The sequence below is a fragment of the Humulus lupulus genome, chromosome 1 (genome assembly GCF_963169125.1).
Source record: "Humulus lupulus chromosome 1, drHumLupu1.1, whole genome shotgun sequence".
Classification (NCBI taxonomy): Eukaryota; Viridiplantae; Streptophyta; class Magnoliopsida; order Rosales; family Cannabaceae; genus Humulus; species Humulus lupulus.
In genome coordinates this window covers 182,633,081-182,643,215 of record NC_084793.1, presented here as the reverse complement: position 1 = coordinate 182,643,215, position 10,135 = coordinate 182,633,081, and the positions used below count along the sequence as shown (strand labels likewise).

Below are 10,135 nucleotides of genomic sequence, written 5' to 3'. Positions count from 1 at the left end.
CAGCTGAGGCAAACTTACCCTTGAGGGTCTATGTACTCCCTACTGTTATAGGGGTATATTCTAGTATTCGTCCACCTGTTGTGGAGGCGAACAATTTTGAGATCAAGCCCTCTATAATTCAAATGGTTCAGAATTGTGTTCAGTTTGGGGGGCTACCTAATGAGGATCCAAACCTCCATATTACCAACTTTTTGGAGTTATGCGATACTTTCAAAATGAACGGAGTTTGCAATGATGCAATTCATTTGAGGCTATTTCCATTTTCACTGAGAGACAGGGCTAAAATTTGGTTGATTTCATTGCAAGCCAATTCCATTCTGACATGGGAAGATCTTGCTCAAAAATTTCACACTAAGTACTTTCCTCCTGCTAAATCAGCACAGATTAGAGGAGAAATAAATAATTTCTGTCAATTTGAGGGGGAATCATTATATGACGCTTGGGAGAGGTTTAAAGAGTTGCTGCGAAAATGTCCACATCATGGCATAGTGAAATGGATGTTGGTGCATACTTTCTATAATGGACTGAGGGGAAACACAAGAACTATCGTAGATGCAGCAACAGGTGGAGCATTTATGAGCAAAAGCGCTAATGAAGCTTACGAGCTTTCAGAGGAAATGGCCATGAATAATTATAATTGGCCAGCTGAGCGAGAAAATAAGATAGTAGCAGGAGTCTTAGAAGTTGATCTTATAGCTATGCTCACTGCTCAAATTGCTTCGCTAACAAAACAACAGTTCATCTCAAGCGATGCAACTACAACCTGCTCCTATAAGTCGTGAGACATGTGGAGTTCCTCATCATTTTCAGCAATGTCCATCGATGAGTTCCTATTCAGTTGATGATATCCCACTTGAACAGGTTCAAGCCATTGGCAATTTCCCAAGGCCACCTAATAATAACCCATACCCTAATAATTATACTCCAGCATACAAGAACCATCCTAATTTATCATGGAGTAATAATCAAGGGCACCAACCACAGTACCATCCAAATCCACCTCAATATCCTCCACATAGACCATCTTATGTGCTTAACCCAAGGCCCTTTTATGATAATCAAAGGCCACCAATACCGCAACACCAACAGCCACCACCTCACATGACTAAACCAAAGGTATCCGCTGATGCATTGAGCCAATTTATGACAGAAACCAGATCCTCCATTCGGAGCTTAGAAACACAAGTTGGCCAACTTGCAAAGTTAATGGCAGATCGTAACCAAGGGGCTTTACCTAGCTCAACTGTGGTGAATCCAATCAAGCGGTTACTTTGAGGAGTGGGACTAAATATGAGGGGCCTACAGTAGAAAACAAGGGTACTAAGATTGAAGATCAACCTAGACCTAGTCCAGCACAAGAGGAGGATACTGAAGACCTTCCAAAGAAAGAAATGCAAAAATACACCGAGTCGACACCGAAGATTTCTTATCCATAGTGGTTCCGAAAGGCAAATCTTGACAAGCAATTCTCCAAATTTCTTGAAGTATTTAAGAAACTTCACATTAACATTCCCTTTGCGGAAGCTCTTGAACAAATGCCAAGTTATGTGAAGTTTATGAAGGAGATTTTGTCTAATAAAAGAAAAATGGAGGATTATGAAATCGTAGCTTTGACAAAAGAGTGTAGTTCCATAATTCAAAAGAAACTTCCTCAAAAGTTGAGAGATCCGGGCAGTTTCACTATAGCTTGTGTTAGAAAAAGCTTATACAGGATCTTTATTTATTTTCATGTATATCTAATATTAAACAAATTAATACAAGATAGCCTAAACACATGTTTCTAAAATTGAATTCAAAGAGAAACAAATAATATAATACTTACAGTATACGCAGCGAAATTAAGAGTCCTTCCTTCAGTTTCTCTAACTCTTGTATCCTTTCTGTCGCATAGTATTATCAAGAAACTGAACCGATCTTCTATTTTCTTCACGATCTTCCAATGTATCCTTAGAACCACCTAGACTAGTGTGGGCAATTCTCAACACATGAGATAGATATAGAGAGAAGAAGAGAAAATAACAAAGTGGCTTAGAAAAGGACTTGTGTTTAGAGAGAATATAAAACTATCAGAAAATCTGACTTGTGACTTATCTGTCGTCTCCAAAATCTTCTCTCTAAGCACTCCTTTTATAGACTCAATTAGGCAATTTAATTTAATTAAAAAATCAATAAAATAACAGCCATTTTGAAGCCCTAGGTCGAAATTGTCATGGGCTATAGGCCCGTGAAATTTCCCATTTGATTATAAGCCCATTGGACTTAAAATCAAGGCCTGCATTATTTTCTATTGATTTAATTAATTAAATAATTATTTAAATCCTTTATCAAATTAATTATTTATAATTTGAACCTTGATTTAAATTTATTTATTAATTTAGATACCAATTTATCTTAATTAATAAATCTTCCATAATTTCTCTTTTCTTCTCAAAATTACACAACTCTGTGAAACTATCCAAAATTGACCTAGTCAACTTTGATAATTCTAATTGATGATTAAATCAATTAATTGAGACTATCTAGATGATTTTATCCAAGATACAATGGGGACCATGGGCCTATGAAATCAAGCTCCAATAAGTTATCATAAATCTAACAAATAAATTTACTAACTTATTAATTCATCGTGACTCCACTATAGACTTGGAATTGCACTCTTGAATTCATAGAACGCTCTATAACAAATATAGATACGCTATTAATTATCCATTATTACAACCATAATTGTCACTCAATCCTCTATAGACGGTCTACAATGAGATAGGACTAAAATACCGTTTTACCCCTCATTGTATTTTATCCTTAAAACACTTAGTTCCTTGTAAATGATATTTCAGTAAACTAATTTAATTACTGAAATGAGATCTCTATCTTTTAACACCTTGAACCAAACTAAAAGGAAACCATCGTTTCACTTCTTCATCAGAAGCTATAGATGTCCATATCTATGATTAACACCCCCACTCAATTATACTACTGAGTTCCCAAGATGTAAGTATGGGCTAGTCCGTAGGGTAAGCTGGTAACGAACAAGTCAAAGAACTCAAATAATACAATCAGTTAGAATACTAACCACTCAGAATTGAGATTGAATTGACCTATGGTCAACTATATGATATGACTAGAATAGATAATAACGGTATGTTTACTTATCTTATCAACTGTCACTATCGGTCCTGTCCGATGTAACAAATACATCCGATCTTATCTACTTTGCTAATGTTCTGGAAAGAAAATAACACTGTAATGTGTAAGTAGATCATATCGTAGATTGGCAAGTCAGTGTAAATCCGGTGCACTGACTAATCTTAGGACTAACTTATTTTGAACATATAATCATATTTATATTCCACTGTGATTACGTCACTATAAATAAGATTAGCTATATGCTAGGGATTTAATAGAAGTTTATATTAAACAAATAATCATGAAAATAAAACATGTGAGCAAAGTGATTTCCCAAGTCAAAAAAATGATTTCTATTCTTTTATTGATAATAAAATGAGATTACAAATAATTTGGGTTTTAATTAGGGCATAAAACCCCAACACCTTGTACCATAGGGAATTTTCATTGTGAGAGGGCTTTATGTGATCTAGGTGCAAGCATTAATTTAATGCCACTTTCTGTATTTCGAAGACTCAGTTTGGGGGAAGCTATGCCCACTACGGTTACTCTACAACTAGCTGACCATTCATTAACACACCCTGTGGTATTATTGATGATGTTCTTGTCAAAGTAGACAAATTTATTTTTCCCGCCGATTTTATTGTTCTTGATATGGAGGAAGATGAAGATGTTCCAAATATTTTGGGAAGACCATTTTTAGCCACTGGTTATGCTTAGATAGTTGTTCAAAAAGGAGAGTTCAGGCTGAGGGTGGAAGGTGATGAGGTTGTACTTAATGTGTTTAAGGCTTTGAAGTATCCTAGAGCAAGTTATAGTTGCTTTAGTGTTAATGTAATTGATGAACAATTGTCAAAGAGACAACTTGTTGAAGATCCGCTTGACATGAGCCTTATTGCATAAGGTAGGGAAGACTGTGATAACACTGAGGTTCTTAAATTTGTAAAATGGCTAAACTCCGCTGGACTTATTTATAAGAAGAAATATGAGGAACTTGGACAAGGACCTGAGAGACCACTAGCATCTATAGAGAAACCATTTGTCCTTGAATTGAAAATTTTAACGAATCATCTTAAATACACTTATTTGGGTAAGAATGATACTCTTCCTATTATTATTTCTGCTTCATTATCTAATGTTGAAGAAGAAAAATTATTAAGAGTACTTCGAGCTCATAAATTGGCCATTGGATGGACTTTAGCTGATATAAAAGGAATTAGCCCATCTACTATTATGCATCGTATTCTCATGGAGGAGGACAGTAAGGCTAGTATTGATGCTCAAAGGAGGTTGAAGCCAGCTATGAAGGAGGTGGTTCAAAAAGAAATTTTGAAGTGGTTAGATGCTGGTGTTATTTATCCAATCTCGAATAGTTCATGGGTTAGCCCAGTACAAGTGGTTCCGAAGAAAGGAGGAATGACAGTAGTCAAAAATGAGAATAATGAGCTAATTCCAACTCGTACAGTTACAGGTTGGAGAATTTGTATTGACTATAGAAAGCTAAATAAGGCAACAAGGAAAGATCATTTCCCACTGCCTTTTGTGGATCAAATGCTTGATAGACTGTCGGGCCATCAATTCTATTGTTTTATAGATGGGTATTCTGGTTATCACCAAATACCTATTGCTCCCGAAGATCAAGAGAAAACAACGTTTACTTGTCGTGGTACATTTGCTTTTCGTAGAATGCCATTTGGATTATGCAATGCTCTTGCTACGTTTCAGAGAGGCATGATGTCATTATTTTCAGATATGGTAGAGAAGAGCATTGAAATATTTATGGATGATTTCTCGGTCATTGGTTCTTCGTTTGATTTATGTTTACAGAATTTGGAGAAGGTGTTAACAAGATGCGAAGAATCTAATTTGGTCTTGAATTGGGAAAAATGTCACTTTATGGTGAGTGAAGGAATTGTTTTGGGCCATAAAATTTCAAGCAAAGGAATAGAAGTAGATCGTGCGAAGGATTCAACTATTGAGAACTTGCCTCCTCCGATTTCAGTTAAGGGTGTTCAGAGTTTTCTTGGCCACGCTGGATTTTATAGGAGATTTATTAAAGATTTCTCCAAGATTTCTAAACCCCTGTCTGTTCTATTAATGAATGGAGTACAATTTAATTTTGATACTGATTGTCAAAGAGCTTTCAATACTATGAAAGAAAAACTGATCACTGCACTGATTGTGGTGCCACCAAATTGGGAACTTCCCTTTGAATTGATGTGCGATGGAAGTTATTATGCAGTTGGAGCAGTTCTAGGGTAGCGAGTTGACAAGGTTTTTCGAACAATTTATTATGCTAGTAGGACCTTGAATGATGCTCAATTAAACTATGCAACTACTAAGAAAGAACTACTTGCAATTATTTTTACATTTGATAAATTCAGGCCATACTTAATTGGTAAAAAGGTTATTGTCTACATAGACCATTCTGCTATTAACTACCTTATGACCAAGAAGGATGCAAACCTCATTTGATTCGATGGGTCCTTTTATTGCAAGAGTTCAACATGGAAATTCGTGATAAAAAGGGGATAGAAAATTTAGTGTCCGACCATCTATCTAGGTTGGAATTAGAAGAAGATCCTAATAAGAAAAATGTACAAATTGATGACAACTTTCCAGATGAACAGTTCTTTTTTATTGCTGAAGAAGAAAAGCTACCATGGTTCTCGGATTATGTTAATTATTTGGTAGCTAAGGTTGTGCCTCCTGACATGTCAAGGCAACAACTTAAAAAGATCTATTCGGGAGTTAAGCATTATTATTGGGATGAGCCCCTTCTTTTTCATCATTATGCTGACCAAGTAATTAGAAGATGCATCCTAGAAGAAGACATGTTGTCCATCCTTACTCATTGTCATACTTTGCATTGTGGTGGTCATTTCGGAGGAACAAGAACAGCAACAAAAGTTTTGCAATGTGGGTTTTATTGGCCTACGTTATTTAAAGATGCTAATGTCTTTGTAAAGAGTTGTGATCATTGTCAAAGAACCAACAATATATCAAGAAGAGATCAAATGTCAATGACTGGTATTCTGGAAGTTGAGTTGTTTGATGTGTGGGGAATAGACTTTATGGGACCTTTTCTGTCATCTTATAATAATAAGTACATTTTTCTTACGGTCGATTACATTTCAAAATGGGTAGAAGCTACAACAACTCCTAATTGTTATGGTAAAGATGTACTTCAATTCCTTCACAAAAATATTTTTACCCAGTTCGGTACTCCAAGAACAATTATTAGTGATAGAGGGAGTCATTTTTGCAACAAGTCCTTTACTGCTCTTTGTGCTTGTTAAGGAGTTCATCATCGAAAGGCGTTATTTTACCATCCACTTGCAAATGGTCAAGTTGAAGTGTCAAATCGGGAGATTAAAAACATCTTGGAAAAGACTGTAAATACATCAAGGAAGGATTGGTCAAAAAAGCTTGATAATTCACTTTGGGCTTATCGCACAACATTCAAGACTCTGATCGGTATGTCACCATATCGATTGGTGTTTGGTAAGGCATTTCATTTACCAGTGGAACTTGAGCACAAAGCTTACTGGGCTGTGAAAAAGTTAAACATTGGCCTCTTTATGGCGGGACAAAATAGGATTATGGAGTTGAACGAGCTCGATGAATTTTGAAATGAAGCATATGAGAATGCGAGGATTAACCAAGATAATTCGAAGGCCTTTCATGATAAGCAGATACTTCAGAAGGATTTTCAACTAGGAGACAAAGTACTGTTATTCAATTCTAGACTTAAGCTCTTTCCCGGTAAATTGAAGTCAAGATGGTCAGGACCATACACAATAGTTGCTTCATTTCCTTATGGAGCGGTGCAAATTCATAGTGAGAAGACGGGACACTTTAAGGTGAATGGTCAGAAATTAGAGCATTATTTGGAGGGCCCGATGGACAAATGCAAGTTTGTGGTGATTATGGAACCACTTTGATTTGAATGAAAATAAGAGTCCGGCTAAAAGACGTTAAATACAGCGCTCTTAGGAGGCATTCCTATGTTTATTTTTATTTTTATTTTAACTTTATATTATTCGTTTTTATTTTGTTTGGAACAATGTATTTAGAGATTTTTGTTTTAGTTATTTTTAGTTTCAATTAGGAAAAACTTATATGTAATTTATAAACCGTGAAAAACACAAGGGTTCTACAAGAAAAGACAAAAAAAAAATTGCAATGTTGAAAGTGTAGCGCTACAACGCCATTAAGTTAGCGCTACATCGCTATTTCCAAAGGGTTTGGACATTTTGCAAGGTCGTGTAGCACTACAACGCCATTAAGGTAGCGCTACTTCCAGAGAAAAAAAGGGTTTTTGAACCATAACACATCGCTACAGTGCTAATTGAGCGGCGCTACGGCGCTCTTTCCAGACCCAAATTTTCCCATAAATGCCAGGTAGCGCTACAACGCTATATATGTAGCGCTACAGTGCCCTTACACAGATTTTTTTAAAAAAAACCCTCATTTCAAATTTTTTCTTCTCCCAAACCCTCATTTCCTCTCCCATTCCGTCTTTTCTCTCTTCCAATGCCCCAAACCACCGTATCTCCTCCATTACAGCCTCTTGCCAGAAATCCCACCATAGTTTCCAACTTTCTTCTTCATCTTCTCTGATATCTCAATCTTTTTGCCCATTGATCCAATTCTTTCCCCTAAAATCAATTTAAAATTCAAATTTTCTGAACCCTAAAAATTAAAGTTTCAAATTTTATGAAGAAGGTGCAAAATTTTCAAAGGTTTTGATCATTCAAGCACGTGGAAGGACAGTTCAAGGGCTAGTAAGTGTTTTTACTCATTTTTTCTTCAAGATTTCTGCCACATTTGGGGTTGGGTTAGTATGTTGTTTCTCCTTGGTTAGACATTACTTTGTGCTGTTGTGATTTGTGGTATTTGGGTACTGTGTTCTGTGACATTGGATTTCTAGGGTGATTTTGAGGAAGGAAAGTATATAATTTAAGGGGAGGTGCTGTCGAAATTTTCCTGGGTTTTGTGTTGAGTGAGAGAATTGATATTATGGCTCCTAAAAGTAAGGAGGGGAAGTCTAAGGATAAGGGTAAAGGCAAAGCTTCTGCATCTCAATAAAGGGAGGATACACCGGAGCAGGAGTTTGATGAAACACGGTTTCTCAAATTTTCAGCTCAGGAGAGGTATGAAAAGTTTGTGAGAAAAACATTGATTCCTGAATAAGAAGTAGAATTTCAATCGGAACCCTTTGATCATCAAATTTTTGAGTTGGTTCGAGCTAATCTAGCAGCTCGGAAGTGGGACAATTTTGTTACAAAACTAGCTCAGGCGAATGTATCTATGGTTTATGAGTTCTATGCGAATCTAAGGGCTAAACATAATGATAAAGTATTTGTTAGAGGAAAGCGAGTGCCTTTCACAGCGGAGTCAATTAATATGGTATTTAATGTGCCACATATAAAAGAGCCAGAGGAGGAATATACAAGATTTTTGAAGGGATACATAGATTATGTTGCTGTGGCGGAAAATTTATGTTTTGAAGGTGCTCCATGGAACTTATCTGGTTCCTTACCAAAGAGTATTGCTTCCTGTCAGTTAAATATTGAAGCCAGATTTTGGGCTTTCTTTGTTTGTGCTCGGTTTATGCCAGTGAGTCATGTGTCTGACATGACTAAGGATCGAGTACTTCTAATGTATGCATTGATGACAGGGATGACTATTAATATGGCCTCGTGGATGAAAGAGAACATTGAGTATATTGAAATAGGCCATACCACTGGAGGTTTGAGCCATGGGTCTGTAATAACTATGTTATGCAACAAAGCTGGAGTTCCTGAGTTTGTCACAGATATATATCAGTCATTGCATCAACCTTTGTCGATTACTTTAATGAAGGATTATCCCGCACCTGCTCTTTATGTGCCACAGACAAGGAAGAAGGGTAAACGCTGCGTTGAAACTGAGGTGGAAGAAGATGCTGATCGGTGTTGCTGGGGGGTAGTAGTAACCCGAGCATGCGAAACGTAAGTGATAAGCTGGATTATCTTCTCCAACAAAATCAATACATGGTTCAGCAACATCAAATGATGAATCAATATATGGGACAACGGTACGAATACAAGGTGAACCATGTGGCTCACTTAAATAACTTGGTGAGTCGATGGTCTTTAAATGAGGCAGATCAGAATTATTTTGCTCCACCACCACCGTATTCTCCATTTTTCTCTCCACCTCTGCCTCTGCCATTTGCTGGGTTTCAACAACCACAGCCTCCGCCTTCTCAAACAGTCGCAACAGTCGCCATACTGATGTGGTAGTTCAGGTAAGTCTCTTTTCTCATTTTTATGCACTTTAAACATTGGGGACAATGTTAGGTTTTAAGTGTGGGGGAGATATTTATTTTTTGTGTTATTTGATGCGTTTTTCCATTTGTTTTTTTTAGTTAGTTGTGTTGACTCATGTTTTAGAGAATAAATTAAGTTGATAATAATTGCCATTTTAATATGATTGACTATTATGTTGTATAATCCAACGGAAAAATTGATGTACTTCTGAAACAATCTGTGTGCTTGGTTAGAATATTTTGTTTTTTCACTATGATCTATTGACATTAGAGATCTATTGCTCGTAAATTGCAAATGTTATAATTGAGTTATTTTATGCATGTCAAATTTAGATTGTGGATTGAAATAAATTCTAGAACCTGTTTGCTTACTATTTGAGATGAAATTTGAAACAATGCACATTTATGAAAAGGATATAGGCGATTGTTGGACTAGTTGTGCCTTTCAAGCTAACCCTATTAAATTTTATCTTTAGTTATCCATTTTGAGTCTTACAACTATTTTCTTGTTAACACATTCTTTTGAGCCTAGCTCTGAATTAGATTACCATTTACTCTTTTTGACCCATACCATGAGCATGAAAACTATTATATGAGGGGAGTGAATGTGTAATGGGATGTATGTATTATGTGTTATTCAGAAAATTCCTTGTGATTGAGAAAAATTAAAGGAAGAAACGAAAAAGAAAGTGC

At 36.2% G+C, this 10,135-nt stretch overlaps 1 non-coding gene across 1 annotated transcript; it reads right to left on the bottom strand.

The window, feature by feature from the left end:
• Positions 1 to 381: 381 nt before the first annotated feature.
• Positions 382 to 487, bottom strand: LOC133813064 (small nucleolar RNA R71). Its single transcript, XR_009884109.1, has one exon. It is a non-coding gene; the product is annotated as a small nucleolar RNA R71 (small nucleolar RNA).
• Positions 488 to 10,135: the final 9,648 nt, after the last annotated feature.